The sequence below is a fragment of the Schistocerca serialis genome, chromosome 4 (genome assembly GCF_023864345.2).
Source record: "Schistocerca serialis cubense isolate TAMUIC-IGC-003099 chromosome 4, iqSchSeri2.2, whole genome shotgun sequence".
In the NCBI taxonomy this organism is placed as follows: domain Eukaryota; kingdom Metazoa; phylum Arthropoda; class Insecta; order Orthoptera; family Acrididae; genus Schistocerca; species Schistocerca serialis.
The window spans coordinates 471,030,338-471,048,336 of record NC_064641.1 but is presented as its reverse complement, the minus strand read 5'-3'; the positions used below and the strand labels follow the sequence as shown (position 1 = coordinate 471,048,336).

General features: G+C 43.2%; 1 protein-coding gene across 2 annotated transcripts in view; it reads right to left on the bottom strand.

Moving 5' to 3' along the window:
• The window catches only part of LOC126475134 (BTB/POZ domain-containing protein 1-like), a 472,458-nt gene that overhangs the window by 151,360 nt on the left and 303,099 nt on the right, over positions 1-17,999 (bottom strand). The window lies entirely within an intron of this gene.

Here is a 17,999-nt window from a genome sequence, read left to right as displayed (position 1 = left end):
ATTTATTTCCTCGAATACCAGCGAACTTTGAACAATACAGTGCGGTGTGCGAGGTATCAGTTACTACCCACATCTGATAATGAGACGTGAATAAAAGTTAACATTATTTTCGGTAAAAGTAATTATGTTCTACAGAATATAAAGTGATTCGAATTTTCGCATTCTTAAAAGTTGCGACTGTGGAAAATCCTTTTTTCTGATAGTAGTTTTCCAGTTGCTTTGGTTTATATTATTGATTTTGAGGCGTATATACAGCTGCAGAATATCAGTACGAGAATATTGTTAAAATAATATTGAACGCATATGTGTGTGAGTTTCAAATATTATCTACTCATTTTAATATTTTTCACGTGGGCTGGCATGTGTTCGCGAAAAAGATTTTAAAGCATGTTGGGCCAATGTGCCCCAATGTGCCCACCTCCAACACTCGTCTTCCCTCACCTTCAACATCCCGCGAATAGGAGGGCTCTGGCTGTTACTTCATTGTATAGTACTTGACAGTTAGGCGGCTACAATGGGGCGGAGCGAGTGACAAACAACTGGAGCATGCCAAAGTTTAAAAACTGCACTTTCAGAACGTCATAACTGCGTACTGTCATAATTACGGTCCAAACTGCGGTGCAGCCAAGATTTCTGCAGTTGATTCTTGAAAGGGTGATTTTTTCCTCCTTAAAATATGAGGTCAAGTTGGTGATGTTTCCTTGAGCGGGGGTTTTCTCAATTTCTGTCTTGGTTTCACTTTACGTAGCTTACCGTCCTACCAGTTGACTCTCCCACCGTGTCGGATTTGTTGTCGCCAGTAGGTCTAGTCAGCCTATAAACGTGGGTCTTCACCTAACTGGAATGTCCTCCGCAGGCGCTCAGGACACAAGCCCATCCCCGTGGGCGAGAAACTGAAAAGCCGTTGTAATTTTCTAGAATCCATTGCCTTGGAAATTTGTACCGGCAGTTTCTCCTAAGAGTCGTCAGGCGCATTTTATCTGACGTCTCGGCAGATATTTGCAGTCTGGGGTTTCGCAACATGTAGTTGGAGTCAACCCAAAACAAATACTGCTTATCACGGAGGTTCGAATCCTCCCTCGGGCATGGGTGTGTGCGTTTGTCCTTAGGATAATTTAGGTTAAGTAGTGTGTAAGCTTAGGGACTGATGACCTTAGCAGTTAAGTCCCATAAGATTTCACACACATTTGACCATTTTTTTTTTTTTTTTTTTTTTTGCTTATCACGTATTGCATGTTACGCCCAGTGTCCGATGCGAACAAACTAATTTATAAAGCGGAATTCTACGTGATCGCTCGATAGAGCGGTCCCAACTCAGTCTAGTGAGACATTCGTTTTATCGATATGTACACTACTGGCCATTAAAATCGCCACACCACGAAGATGACGTTCTACAGAAGCGAAATTTCACCGACAGGAAGAAGATGCTGTGCTATGCAAATGATTAGCTTTTCAGAGCATTCACAGAAGGTTGGCGCCAGTGGCGACACCTGAAACGTGCTGACACGAGGAAAGTTTCCATCCGATTTCTCATACACAAACAGCAGTTGACCGGCGTTGCCTGGCGAAACGTTGTTGTGATGCCTCGTGTAAGGAGGAGAAATGAGTACCATCACGTTTCCAACTTTGATAAAGGTAGGATTGTAGCCTATCGCGATTACGGTTTATCGTATCGCGACATTGCTGCTGGCGTTGGTCGACATACAAAGACTGTTAGCAGAATATGGAATCGGTGGGTTCAGGAGGGTAATACGGAACGCCATGCTGGATCCCAACGGCCTCGTATCACTAGCAGTCGAGATGACAGGCATCTTATCCGCATGGCTGTAACGGATCCTGCAGCCACCTCTCGATCCCTGAGTCAACAGATGGGGACGTCGCCAAGACAACAACCATCTGCACGAACAGTTCGACGACGTTTGCAGCAGTGTGGACTATTAGCTCGGTGATCATGGCTGCATTTACCCTTCACGCTGCATCACAGACGGGAGCGCCTGCTATGGTGTACTCAACGACGAACCTGGGTGCACGAATGGCAAAACGTCATTTTTTCGGATGAATCCAGGTTCTGTTTACAGCATCATGATGGTCGCATCCGTGTTTGGCGACATCGCGGTGAACGCACATTGGAAGCGTGTATTCGTCATCGCCATACTGGCGTACCACGCGGAGTGATGGTATGGGGTGCCACTGGTTACACGTCTCGGTCACCTCTTGTTAGCATTGACAGCACTTTGAACACTGGACGTTACATTTCAAATGTGTTACGACCCGTGGCTCCACCCCTCAATCTATCCCTGCGAAAGCCAACATTTCAGCAGGATAATGCACGACCGCATGTTGCAGGCCCTGTACGGGCCTTTCTGGATACAGAAAATGTTAGACTGCTGCCCTGTCCAGTACATTCTCCAGATCTCTCACCATTTGAAAACGTCTGGTCAATGGTGGCCGAGCAACTGGCTCGTCACAATACGCCAGTCACTACGCTTGATGAACTGCGGTATTGTGTTGAAGCTGCATGGGCAGCTGCGCCTGTACACGCCATCCAAGCTCTGTATGATTAAATGCTCAGGCATATCAAGGCCGTTATTACGGCCAGAGGTGGTTGTTCTGGGTACTGATTTCTCAGGATCTATGCACCCAAACTGTGTGAAAATGTAATCACATGTCAGTTCTAGTATAATATATTTGTCCAATGAATACCCGTTTATCATCTGCATTTCTTCTTGGTGTAGCAATTTTAATGGCCAGTAGTGTATTAACAGGGATAGCAAAACACAATGAATAACCGCCACTCTAGCAGCGACTTGCTTGCCGCCAGGCCCTCGCTGACTTCTGCCGCCATGCACCAGCGCTGCTCAGTCACTGCTGGAGCACTGGCTGTTCTTCGTGTTGTACTGTCCCTGTTAATACATATCGATGTGTTGGTGGTGGTTCGTGTTATAGGGGCGCTCAGCTTCGAGGTTATCGGCGGCTATGCGAAAATTAACGGCAATGAATGTTGTTAAGAAGTAGAAAAAGCAACCTGACATAAAACTGCGCTCAGTTTCTCGTAATGTCAACCATCATCACCCACACCACCATACTAGCACACGCCTTCTTAGATAGCACTGAAAATGGTCAGAAGTCCTCACCACTTTCAAGTAAAACACGTATGAGACAAGAGGACAACTAAAATACTCTCAGATTCACACGAATATGCGACTAACGAATATCGCACACTTTGACACGTATTCAGAAGATATCGTTTCTGTGAAACACAACTAGCTCCTTATTCAGAAGAAGTAGTGAAAGCTATCGACAGGAGATCTCAAGCTAATTCAACATGTCTAGTTTTCCAGAACCCATTTGACACCGTTCCTCACAAACTAATTCTAATCAGATTCCATGTTATAAGGGGGCAACATCTACTCGTCATCACCGATTACGTTCAAATTTGTGGCATATCCAGTTCATGGACAGAAACGCAAATGACGGAAGTGGGAGCTACAGATGGCGAAGCATTGTATAAAAGAATTTTCACGATGAAGAATCAGTGTTAAGGCGATTCCCTCTAAATACACTCCGCTAGTGCTACCTTGTGATATCTATTATACCCCATCCAAAGTAATACTAGGAAGAAAAAAGAACAAACGATGATTATTAAGGTGACCAGTTATTCTTAAAGTGGCCATTCGTTCTGGTTTTACCTGTTCAATAACGGTACTTTGGTTATTGTCCTAGTTAGTTATGAAATAAAACCAGTATGGTTGTGAAATAAAAAAAAACGTAGGAAGCATTTAAATATCAAATATTTATTTTGATTGGGAAATTAATTTTACTGTATAAATAAAAGAAGTACGTTTATGGCATTCTTTATCTTAAATTTAAAAGAGAGATAAAGACAAGTAGAAATAAAACTGAATTCTGTGCTATTTCAACTGTACTAGATTTAGAGTTTTAGAAATGGTCACCTTAACTACTAACGACAATACAATAAATATATAATACTGCGAACTTTCTACCTTTATATCATGACATACTCAGTAATTATTGACACTGGTGTTCATCAAAACTTTAAGGTGTTATATTATTGTCAAAGTTGACGTATCTGTCAAGATAACACTGTTCTTTACTTTAAATTATCATGACATTCTTATTTGGGTTTTCGGATTTCTTGGGGTGTTACATCTGCTAAAGACACTGTCCATACTAAGCTTGTGTGTCATCTTCTGGAGTACTGCTGCAAGGTATGGGATCCTTACCTCATAGGGTGGACGGAGGACATCGAGAAAATTCAAAGAAGAACAGCTGGTTTTGTATTATCGCGATATGGGACGGGGGGAGGGAGGAGGGGGGGGGGGGAGTTTTACAGATATGATAGCCGAGTGGCAGTCATTGAAACAAAGGCATTTTTCGTTGCGGCGAGACTTTTTCACGAAACTTCAATTACATCTTTCTCGACCGAATGCGAAAATATTCTACTGTCGCCAAACTGCAGAGGGAGAAATGGTCATCGTAATGAAATACATCAGAGCACATAATGAAAGGTCTAAGTGTATTTTTTTACCAGAGCGCTGCTCGAGATTGGAACGATAGGGGAAGAGTCTGTAGGTGGTTCTATGAAAGCTCTGCCAGGCACTTAAGTGTGAATTGTTGAGTAGTCATATAGATGTAGACCAAACTGTGATGCCCCTATCGAATGAGAACTTGAATTTTCGCTTAAAAAGTAATTTTGTTTGTAACGGGAAACAAGCCGACGCTTTGCGTTGACACTGTGCGTTGGATGAACAGCGTGTGGGCTGACTCTGTATACCATACCCATTACAAAAATTAAATTGCAAATAATTGCCAAAATACCGGAGGACATGCGTCTAGTGACTCTTAGGATAGACATCCGGTATATGTAAGAATATGAACGCGTTTACTAAGATGTTTTTGGGGCACGACGTATCTTCCCATCCGTCCCCCTCCCCCCTCTCCCCCTTGTTTTCGCGCCTGCTCGGAGGGTCAGACGCATTCTCTGGTACCTTCTACGCACGCTTACGGTAATGCGATAAAACGTTGAGAAACTTGTCAGCAGATGCATAACTCGTATACGGAAGAGAATTGCCCGTACCACTTCTGCCGTCACTTCTTGTGACGGCAAACCGCTCTCCTGGTTGCAGTGCACCGAAGACGTTGTGACGCAAAGACGGCGACCGGCCCCGAGCTGGACGAGACGTATCTGAATGCGTTTCTGGCCTTTGTTATACAGCAGTGACGTTTCGGCAGCGAGTGTCGGCGCTGAGTGAATGAGGAAGTGCCGGCGCAGCATACCTCGCCGACGGCTGAGGGCGCGGCTGCCGCTGCTGCGGCCTCAAGGCGAGCGACTCGCCGCGCCGGTGCAGCACACGGAGTGCAGCACGGCGTGCTGATCGCCGCTGAATGGAGCGCGTGCGCCCCCCGAGGTCACGCCGGGACTTGCTTGTCATTACACTGTCCACAGTTTCCGCCGTTACGCCTACCTCCGGACCTATGTTTTTTGCTTGTTATCTGCGATCCAGAGACACGCGGAAGGGAGGAAGTCCACACTTGGAAAGTCCTTGCTCGTGAGAATCTGAGGAAACTACTGTCTCTCTCTCTTTGTCACGTTATCATGTGCACAAGCCAAGAACATGCCCTATTCATTTAGGAAGAAGACGTAAAGCGAGCGTAGAACAATGTGTGTTCCTAATGACATCTGATTTCGCTCAGTTTTGGGGTCACAGACCAGAGCCACCATCTGTCGGCCTAGGCATGCGGGATCGTTCTGGCATGTTTCATCACACACGAAGTCTTACAGATGTTTCCGACGTAATAGCAATGAAAACTCCACCAAACCGGAGCAGGGGTCTGAACTATAACCAGGAAGATTTGGTCTAAAGAGGATCCGAACAGGCCACGCCGAAAGTAGGGCTTTCGTATATAATTGATAATGTGGCTGTGTAACAGCAGAGCAGACTGTGATGCACATTGTCAAATAGTGATCCGAGAGATGATACTATGGGGAATGGAGTGACGTCCTGGAAGCTACAAATGAAGCTTTTAATTTCATTTTGTAATATTGGTATAGATTTGTGGATGTGTAATGGTGTGTCAAAGGAAATTTTTTATGTATAATTTGTGATTCGTATTAATATTAGCTTAATTTGTGATTTACAACTTTTCTTTGTAAACCGTATGAAGTGTAAGTACTTTTTTCTGTTTGTTTTATAATTAGAACACGTAGATCTTACCTCGCTTAGAGGCAAATATTAATAAATAATCTTAGTACTTGAACATTTTTATGACTGTGAATCTCAGCCACAAGTTTGTCATTTGCACTGACATATTGTTGCCAGTGCCTGGCCCTTGTTGCCAGCATGTATTGGGCCAGATAGTTGGCTCTATAGTCAGACAGGATTGCATAGAAATAGTGTAATTTTTTTCGCCGTCATCATCTTTACCACCGAGATTATCATCATCAGCTTCATCATTATCATCACCATCTTCTCCTTCTTCCTCTTCTTCTAAGTCTACAGCCTGTCTCTGAAAGCATTCTTCTCTATTGTTTAAATTATGCAATGCCGCCTACAGGTGTCAGTTTTTCCTTAATTCATTGTACCATTGCACAATTTCGGCCTTAGACCGTTATCAAGTATATTTACAAAAAGAAAAAAAAGAATAAAAATCATTTATGGCAAATGCCATACAGGTCCTTCTATCTCTGTATATTAAAACAGAGACTACCCACATCGTGAAAATGAGTGTGGGAGTCATAGTTGTCATAAAATTGATATCAATATCACCGTTAGTACGGATATACGTCCAGTTTTACACTATTTTACGTACCATGGCAATCAACGTGCACGTTACGGCTGCACAATGTTTAACGTGAGCATAGGCAGCGCAGAGACCATACGTGCAAATCAAGATTGGACCATGAATGAAGTGATGGAAAGAAGAGCTGTTCATAGATAAAATCTGCTTCAGTTTGGAAAATGAGTTGTCGTTGCAGATTCAGCTGGACGGACAGTATCAGCAAGCACAATCGCAGGAACATCGTGGAAAGAAACAGGGTTGATACTCATGAAGCATCGTGATGGAAAGGCGCACGGTGCTTTGCATCTAAGTTGATATTATGATAGGTATAGAGATGAAGTACTGCAACAAGATAGACGACGGTACATAACTGCAATTGCCCACACTTCCTCTTCGGGGACGATTATACTTATCTGTTATCGAGCTGTCCTGTTATTTGAATTTCTTGAAGGTGAAGATATCCATCATAAGGCTTGATCAGTCTGATCAATGGGTCTGAATTCCATCAAACATATTTGGAAATCGGTAAAGTGAGGAACTGTAGCCCGTCAATGAGCAGGAAGCGGCTCTTCCAGACCTCTTCCCTGGTGGTCTATGGGGTCAAATGCCAGTAGGGCTAACGGACCGCGTCGCAGGACTATGCGTAACTACATTCTCATTTCATTGTAGCGTTGCGGTGGAAAAGATTTGCCGGAAGTGTTTGTTTCAAACACATGTTTTCACAACTTTACTAATTACATATTCTGCTCATAGTTGGGTGCAAAATGTCCTGTAACGAATTTTGTGATGTAAGTCTTGTGGTTTAGTTGCTTAATATGCTGTCGTATTGTGCTTCTGAGAACGGAATCCGTAACCTGTGGAATCTAGCGGATCGAGACCTGCTTTGTTTCGCTGAAGCACAATTGACCGCACCTATACCTTGTTCTGTGTGCCCTGTCGCCAATGTACACTCCCAACACACTACATGCTGCATGTGCAATAACATCAGCAGGAGCTGTACTAGGTGCCATTAGCAGTCAGGATGTGGACAGCCGGATCAATGTGGTCGATTAAATGACAATATTATTGATTGCTAAAATTGACCCCCCAAAGTGGTTTATTTCAGGAAAAGGGTATACATTGGCACCTCGGGAAGTGGAGAGATGAGCACTAAGACCAAAATGCGACTGATGGCATGGAGGAGTGGGAGAGGAGCGTGTTAGCGGTTCAGTCGCCAGCAAGCAAGAGTGTCGCGCCTTCGCGCAGCCCCCCGTGTGTACCCACGTCCGATGCGCCCTAGTGGCCAAGGAGGTTGAACAAAGTCCACAGAACACTTCCTTTGTTCAGAGACGCTTACTGTGAGAACATTAACAGGTCAGCACCACAAGCAAAAGACGAGTGACTGTGAGCGGTCTGTTCAGCATCCAAACTTGCCACGAGGAAAACGAAGTCTCAATGAAAATTTTTAAAACATCTACTGCCACTACCATTTCCAGGCAAGTGGTACCTGCATAGAGCTAATCAAAGCCCCAACGCAGTCACCATGTTCTCAACCCGAATAAACAAAGCTAACTTAGGAAAATAATGTTTCTTATTACAACTGTCACATCCCAACGACAGTATATTTTTGATCAATTTTTTTCGGAAGCACTATTTATATTTCACGTTACGTATTTATACGAAATGGCTGGACCACGAATTGTCCCTGCATAGGGAAAACCAACGCGAGTGGAGCAGAGTAACACATACACAACATTTCACCAATGTGTGCATCGTTATAAACAAATCAATCCACCAGTGTCGATGAAGAAGCCTTTCGCGCCCGCCGCTCACGAGTGCCCGGGACGAAGTACATTTTTCCAAAATGAGGTTTTCACTCTGAAGCGGAGTGTGCGCTGATATGAAACTTCCTGGCAGATTGTTTGGAAAGTAGGAGACGAGGTACTGGCAGAAGTACAGCTGTGAGGACGGGGCGTGAGTCGTGCTTGGGTAGCTCAGATGGTAGAGCACTTGCCCGCAAAAGGCAATGGTACCTAGTTCGAGTCTCCGTCCGGCACACATTTTATTTTAGAGCTGTATCGTCTCCAGAATAGCTCGCATAACGAATGTTTGTACCAGGGAATCAGCAGTAGTTAATTCCAACCACAATGCTTCACCTCTTACTCTCATTTTACAGTAACTGCAGTTTTGAGAAAAAGTTTAATTTTTCTAGATTCATTGGTGGGTGACCGGCGCTCTTCCTTATATCATGAATTTTTTAAACATTTTTATATATTAGATAGAACACACACAGTTTAAATGCAGGGCTGTGATTCGTTGGCTCAGTTTTTAGTGGCCTCGATTACTTCTTAGTCACGCAAGGATAGCTGGACGATTGACTCCCATCTCACAACGATCAATGGTTTCGTCTGGCGCTGCCCCCTTGGCGAAATCCATGAGCTGGCATTCCATGTATCCTTTCACAGAGGGCTACTGTGTCTCTTGAAATCCTCAGCTAGCCTCGCTACTCATCTGTCCACTCCTGCATTCACCATGACATTTTTGAGCGCAACCACAACATTTAAATTAACTTTTTGTCTCCTTGCATATGTGCTCCGTTCCATTACAAGTTTAACTTTTTTCTATAGCCCTTCCGGCACCGTATACGCGAAATATGGGCATATACCTTTATTATCCTTAGTTTTACGATATTAGTGTCTCTCGCTATGGAAACAAACGTTATCTGTGGCTTAAATAGTGAAAAAAAAAAAAAAACGTTGGTGGCAGAGGAGGCAAGCTGCAGTAACAGACTAGATGATATTATAAAATCATTTGAAAGAAAAATTAATCTGACTTTCCTATCTCTAACCCAATAGTAGTACTTACCCTACCTTCAGCTAAGCATACAACTGATATTTTTGTTATACAGTACGTTGACACACTTCTGGATAGATGTAAGGTGTATCAGAGGCCCGTTTAATATAACTTGAAAGATTATCTGATTTATAATGTAAAATTTTAGAACATACATAAGTGAGGTCTTCAGTGCTACACTTTGATCAACAGACGTACATGTGCATATAAACTGAAGTGTTAACTGGTTTCAAATTGGATGCGCCTTATAACTAGTTACCGCTTCATCATTATATCTTCGATAAGTTATTGATGTTTGAAGTACAGAAGCAAACATTATGAAATGATAGTGAAGTTTTGAAAAGTTGTAAAATGTGCCTCCGTCCGTGAACATTGAAATGTACTTGAAACATCTACACATCAAAATGGCTCAATAATATGTTATATATACAACTACGACAATATACTTGTAATTATTAATAAATGTAGTGTGCATTGTAAGCGCATTAATGAAATATTTCCTACTGAATATACAACAAAGTTCAGCCTTCTTCCGTTTTAAATGCTTATTTTTGCAGTGGAATATGTAGTGAATGGAGACACTTGGATGTCATACAAATTGAAAAGGAAATATAAAGAAGAACATAAGATAAATTATGACATTTTGTGGATTACTCACTACATAATAATATTTCAGGACAAAAACAGCATTAAGAAACGGACTCCTCCCTGTAGGGAAAACGGTCAGCATGTTCAAATAAGCACACAGTTCGTCAACAGACATGATCCTCAGCATACCTATTATTCGCTTTTTACTTTGAGGACTGACAATTGCTTCCGATTGCGTCTGATTCTAGAAAAAGGTACAGATTACTTCCGAATCGAAGAGTAATAAGAACGTCACATTATTTTGAAGTATCGGTCAAACACATATTTTGACCATAGTTATTCACCTTTTGATTAACATGTCAGCCGTTCTTTATGTAACTCATAATAATAGTAAATATAATAATGAGAAACTAAATTAACCTTAGTGTGTCGAAATGTGCAAACTGTCGTCAGCAATGTTCGTTGAAATTAGTTGTAGTTCAGTCAATAGTGATACTCTCATGTAATTTATTAGTAGCATCTTCGGAATGCCACTGAGAACAAATCCAAAGAATACCTTGAAATAACACAAAGCAATGTCAAGTGGCATCTGATTGTGAATCAGGTTGTAAACAAGCAAAACAGCTGACTGCTGTTTATTTTGAGAACAGTAGAGGAGGTTATCTTATCTGGAGAGCAATTGGCTCACAATATCTCCTTACAATCTCTTTCTTAACTTCTGTGATTACTTCCTGAGTAAGCGGTCTATAAATATGTTTCATATGCATATCAAATTTCATCTCTATCGATAACGTAGTCTAAGAATTGCCAGACAGCGGTGCTGTGGATCATGATCAAACGGCATAATATAACAACATAGATGGTGACGTAGGAGAATTCAAAGAGTAACATAAAATACTGCATGTAACTCACCTGTAAATAGGTGTTACATAACTACAATTACTTATGACACCGTAAGAAATTTTGTTGTTGTGGTGTTCAGTGCGAAGACTGGTTTGAAACAGCTCACCACGATAATCTATCCTGTGCAAGACTCTTCGTCTCTGCATAACGTCTGCAGCTAATATCCATTTGAAACTGCTTGTTGCAGTCAGCGATTGGCGCAGCCAACATCCATTTGATGCTGCTTATTGCAGTCAATGAGTGGTCTCCCTTTAATACTTTCACTATCCTCCTCCTTACTTTCCAAATTAACTCTTCCGCTATGCCACGGTTGTGAACAAGTCGTGCCATACATTTCTTTTCTCCCCAATTATTTACAGTACCTCCTCATTACTTATTGTATCTACACATATAATGCCGTCCGGTGTGGCCGTGCGGTTTAGGCGCTTGAGTCTGGAACCGCGTGACCGCTACGGTCGCAGGTTCGAATCCTGCCTCGGGCATGGATGTGTGTGATGTCCTTAGGTTAGTTAGGTTTAATTAGTTCTAAGTTCTAGGCGACTGATGACCTCAGAAGTTAAGTCGCATAGTGCTCAGAGCCAGCCATACACATATAATCTTCAGTATTTTTCTGTAGCACCACGTTTCGAAAGCTTATTTTCTCTTATTGTCCCTACTGTAAATTGTCCACGTTTCACTGCCGTACAAAACTACAATGCAGACAAATACCCACAGAAAAAGACTTCTTAACTTTTAGCGTACCTTAGATGTCAAACCAGTTCTTTCTTCAGAAATTATTTTCTTGACAGTTCCAGTCCGCATATTATATCCCCTCTAGCTCGCCCATATTCAGTCATTTTGCTGTCCAAATAGCAAAACTGATCTAGCACTTTTAGTGTCTCATTTGCTAATCCAATTCTTTCAAAATCGGTTTCTTTAACTCGAGCACACACCACTTCGCTCGTTTTCGGTGCATCTTTCCAACGCACTTTCCATCGTGTTCAACTGATACTCCATGTCCTTTGCAGTGTGTCACACAATTACAGCGTCATCAGCAAACGTTGAAAATTTTGTATGTGCTCTCCGAACTTTAATTCCTGTTCCAAATTTTTCTCTTTCTCTTTAGGGCCTTCGCTGTCAAAACAACTGCGACTGGTTGTGATCTTCTCAAGCCAATCGCTCTTCTTCGCTACCTTGCTGGAAGGCACTTGATTTAAGTTTCTTGTTTCCATCAGTGTCGATATTTGCAAGACAGCAAGGAAGAATAGAATTTAAAGGCATCAAATACAATGATCGAAAATAATCTCAAGACCAAGAAGGATTTCTGCGACGTAAACGAATGTTGGTAGGCGTGCTTCGACATCTGAAAAATGATCTGTTCAAATCAGGTTTGCTTCAAATACACGCTGTAACGGTTTTGAGCGTTAGTTATCTTTTCAGATTGGACGTGCTGATTTCGTGTTAGTCAAGAATATCTTTGAGGCGACAAAGACGCTATTACCAACACGTCACTGAGTTTGAACGAGGTCGTGTAAATAGGGCTACGAGAAGCTGGGTGTTCCTTCTGCGACACTGCAGAAAGACTTGGCAGGAATGTACCCACTGTACAAGCTTGCCGGTAAATGTGCGGTCGCAAGAAGAAAGGACTCCAGAGGACCATGTGACATTGCCGACAGAGAAGATCATACGGTGTTCGGCGTACGTCTCTGGCACATGGTACCGCATCTGTAGCAACAATTTGAGCAGCAATTGGCACCATAGTGACATAAAAAACTGTTGCAAAGCGGTTACTTCAAGGACAGCTCCGAGCCAGACGCCCTGTAGCGTGCATTCCACGGCCATTTGCGGCTTCAGTGGTGTCAAACGACAGCTCACTGGCGGGCAGGGCGGAGGCGTGTTGTGTTTTCTGATAAAATCTGGTTCTGCCCCGGTGCCAGTGACGGCCGTGTGTTGGTTAGAAGGCGGCCAGTTCGTGGTCTGCAACCAACCTGTTGTGTGCTGGACACACTGGACCTACACCTGGAGTTACAGTCTGGGGGGGGGGGGGGTGATCTTACGTATGACAGTAGGAGCACTCTGGTGATTATGACACGCACTGAGACAGCGAATTAGTACGTCAGCCTGTTGATTCGACCTCTTGTGCTGAACACTGTTCCAGGGGGTGTTTGCCAACAGGACAACGCCCGTCCTCATACCGCTGTTGCAACCCAAATACTCTATAGGTAGTCGACATGTTGGCTTGGTCTTCACGATCACCAGATTTGTCTCCAATCGCCGGCCGGCGTGGCCGAGCGGTTCTAGGTTCTACAGTCTGGAACCGCGCGACCGCTACGGTCGCAGATTCGAATTCTGCCTCGGGCATGGATGTGTGTGATGTCCTTAGGTTAGTTAGGTTTAAGTAGTTCTAAATTCTACGGGACTGATGACCTTAGAAGTCCCATAGTGCTCAGACCCATTTTTGTCTCCAATCGAGCACGTATGGCACATCGTCTGATAACTCCAGCGTCAGCCACAAACAGCATTAATCGCCCCAGCACTGACAAACTCAAATCCGGCACCTGTACAATACAAAGTAGGGACATTAGCATGTTTACATTCAACATTGTGGCGGTTACACCCGTTATTAATGTACCAGCATTTCACAATTGCAGTGGCTTATCTCACGCTTACATTAACCTGTGATCTTGCAAAGTTAATCACTTAAATTTCTTACTTAGACAAATACATTCCCGAAATTTCATTACTTTACATCAATCCTTTTTTTGTGCTGCTATTTTTATTTGCGTTAAACCGGTCTGCCGCAGGCCGTTGTAAGGTAATAGATCAAGTTCAGTGATCAGTTACTTTTATCATGGTACAGACAAGGAAAACGTGAAGGCATGATACTGATTTTAGTCAATGGCAGCAGGGAGCGCTATCGGCACGGCACTGCACGACGCAGCACATACCGGGAGCCGCGCACGAGGCACCTGTGCGGTGGGCAGCTTAGCAGCTGACAACGTACCGGCGTGTGCTGATAGTCCGGAGCCTGATGGGCAGCTGATCTGCACACTTGAGTATCATAGACACTTCTCCTGTTCTCGCTCGAGACGTACAATCCATACTGTTACTATTAAAGTCAAAGCACAAACAACTTTAGAGGGCAGTAAGTAAACATTTGTAAACTGCCACTGAATTCTCTACACTGTAAACGAAAAGCGCTAAGTTGTGGACGCTATACAGTATCAGTTTATTCCTTTAACAGGTTTCCGATTTGTAATCTTTCTTTCTTTCTTTATTTCTTTCGCTTTCGCCATAGTCCCGCAGCGATCTCAGGGTCGGCGTGGTTACAACGGATTTTGCAGTGTTAGTGTTATGGATGACCGGATGCCCTTCTACCGCCACCCCGTACCCCCAGGACGGAATCAGTGTACCCCAACTTTCTGCGTCTAGTGTAAATCGTGAAATAGTGCAGACGTGTTTCAAATGTCTGCGACGCGTGTAACTGAGGCGGACCGCCCCAGTATTCACCTATCGGGATGTGGAAAACCGCCTAAAAACCACATCCAGGCTGGCCGGCACATCGGCCCTCGTCGTTAATCCGTCGGGCGGATACGATCCGGGACCGACGCGCCTATCCGAGTCCAGGAAGCAGCGCTTCAGTGCGCTTGGCTACCCTGGCGGGTTGATTTGCAAACACATCATCAGCCTATAATTCACCATAATCATAATAGAGGATACTGTACTAGTGAAAAACATTGAAAAAGGTATTAAACGTAGCTAGTGAAACGCAAAGGCAAAGTAAATGCCATCTTCACTCTCCATATGTGATACTTTATAGAGCGACTCTCAAATAATCTTGTCTTACATTGACACTGAGCAACACAATGAAAGAGTAACTTTTTCGAAACCCAGTCACTTTCTCAAGCGCAATACACAAGTTCGACCGGTGCCTACAACCTTCCTCTGCCCTGCGACGTCGCCCTCCGACTCGGCGACGCTTCAGACAGCAAGGTATCGACACATGCGGAAAAATAACCAGAGCTCAGAAGTTCATGTGAAGTGTAAGGCGGGCTAATAGTGTAACTTGGTATCAAATTTCACCTCAATTCTGGCCAATGCCACCATGGACGTGTCACGCAACGTGGAGACCATCACACACTTGCCCACATCTCACTCCTTCTCTTGACGCCTCTACAATGAAGGTCAGAACCGCGACGTTCAGTGTAGAAACCACGCGCTTTTTCTAAGAATAGCCAAAGAAGACCTTCCAGACACACCGCCACTCAGAGTCAAGCAGGTGACACTGATGGTGTTACTGAAATGACCCCTTCCACTGCGGTGTTAATTTAAAAAAAGTTTCGTGGTCAAAAACAAACATTTTGCAGTGCGATGTGCAACAGAATGACGTTCTTGATTACCTTAGGCACTGCTGCTGACACCCCCCCCCCCCCCCCCGCTCCCCCAGGCGATTCAACCACTTTTTAAGCACATTGTGGGGCTGGAATACCATTGAAATAATCTGACTCCTTTGGAGTGGAGCGCAAGCGCAATTTTTGTTCTGGTATATGGGGTGAACAACTAGGCTCCGTTCAAAACCATTTGACGAAATTTGAACGTGAAAGAGTATTTAATGCCTATACAGCCCTCCCATTTCACGCCCTTCTGTGGCATAAGCATAGGGGAGTGCGACAGTGTCTACTACAGAGGAAGGATATAGGCACCTTCGAACCAAATTTCTAACTTATCCGTCGCAATGAAGAATATCAGGGGTTTTAAAAAAAAGTGACCCTTTAATTGTGTAGTGCAGTGTAGTATATTTCTAGCGAGATTGTTCATTTAATTGAAATTATTAAATACGCTATTCTGTTGTTTCACAACATGCGTTTCTTCTCTTTTATTGGGTGTAATAATTTCCTCATGCTGTCCTTCTCTTCCGCCTCGCCGGCCGGAGTGGCCGTGCGGTTCTGGGCGCTGCAGTCTGGAACCGATCGACCGCTACGGACGCAGGTTCGAATCCTGCCTCGGGCATAGATGTGTGTGATGCCCTTAGGTTTGTTAGGTTTAATTAGTTCTAAGTTCTAGGCGACTGATGACCTCAGAAGTTAAGTCGCATAGTGCTCAGAGCCATTTGAACCATCTTCCGCCTCATCCTCACGCACCCACCCACCCACACACACACACACACACACACACACACACACACACACCCACACACACACACACACACACACACACACACACACACACTACCTCTGGTTTACATTTCCTTACATTTCTTTACTCTGTAGCTTTAACATTTCCAGTTACGTTACTATTATACTGTCAAAGATAACTCTTATTTTATGTTTGCACCTCATAATCCCGTGTAATATTGTAAGACGTGTTTATTTCTATTGTCTATTGTCAAATCACAATTTATGAAAGACGTTTATATTTTATTAATAGGATTAAGTAGGAATAATTAATATTTGTCATGTTGGAAATAATTGTGGTAGCAGGGAATGTCTGCACCAAAGTATTGTTGACAAGAGAGACCACAAATTGATATAATTTTTAAAAGGGCGGGAGAGACCGCGTATGGATACATTTTAAGAAAAGAGTGGGAAAGACCGCGCATTGATACATTTTGTAATGGTAGCAGGGATTGTCTGCACCAGAAAGCATTGTTGGCAGGAGAGACCGCACTTTAGCGTTCGTAGGAAGTCAGTAGTAAGCGAGAAGTGACCCGAGTCGGTAGCAGGTCTGAAGCAAGAGGTTGAGAGGAGCGGTGTGCCTGCCAGCCACTAGCTATGATTTACAAGAGATTATAAACGGATGTACAGAGACATCAGCGAACTATTATAATAAGAGGAACTAATGTTATTGAATTAATTTTTTGAGAAACTCAAGACTACTGAAGGTATGTTTGCGCATTGCTAGTTGTAAGATTATTGTAAAAAGTAAGTCCCATTTGAACGTTTGTAAAATCATTTCTTTCAGAATATAATTAATTTTTGCCAGCAATGTTGCGTTACTGATTATAATCCATCCCAAAAACCATCAACATAAGACTTTGCAAAAATTTTATTGTTGTCAAGAAAAAGTGTAACTATGAATTACGCAACTTCAGTCAAATTAATTAAAGAATAAAGTCAGCTTTGCTATTAAAGAATAACGTCAGCTTTGGTAATAAATACAGCCACTTATTATGACAGCCCACCAGCAGTTAATAGAGTATAGTAAACCAGAGTAAGTATATTCATGTCGCAGTTCGATGTAGCTGTCAGAAGGCGATCCAGAAACAGTAGTTTGCCGGCCGCGGTGGTCTAGCGGTTCTGGCGCTGCAGTCCGGAACCGCGGGACTGCTACGGTCGCAGGTTCGAATCCTGCCTCGGGCATGGGTGCGTGTGCTGTCCTTAGGTTAGTTAGGTTTGAGTAGTTCTAAGTTCTAGAGGACTTATGACCTAAGATGTTGAGTCCCATAGTGCTCAGAGCCATTTGAGCCAGTAACAGTAAAAAAGGTAAGGAACAGTTTTGGGTTATTGCAGATAACGACTGAGGGCCACGACGACGACACATTCTATGTTTCGTCGAAATAATCAGAAAATCACTTTTAATAAGCAGCAATTAAATTTGTATGCGAAGATTGAGAAAAAGAATAAATTTCAAAGGGAAGATTTCATTTGTTATTATTGAGCAAGAGGTAGAAATCCTAAGGGAATGTTTCATAGTTTATTGTAAATGGGAAGGTTGCATAACAAAAGAGATATAGAGGAGACGGTTATTGCGTAAAAACAAGAGAGGTATAGAGGAGACGGGAAGGTTTCAATATCCCTTTCAATGCTGTTCACCAGTACTACATCCTCTTCGACGACAGTAATCAGTAATTGTTTCGTGACGGCCTTGCAAGCCAAGAACGTGTTATCAGAATAAAT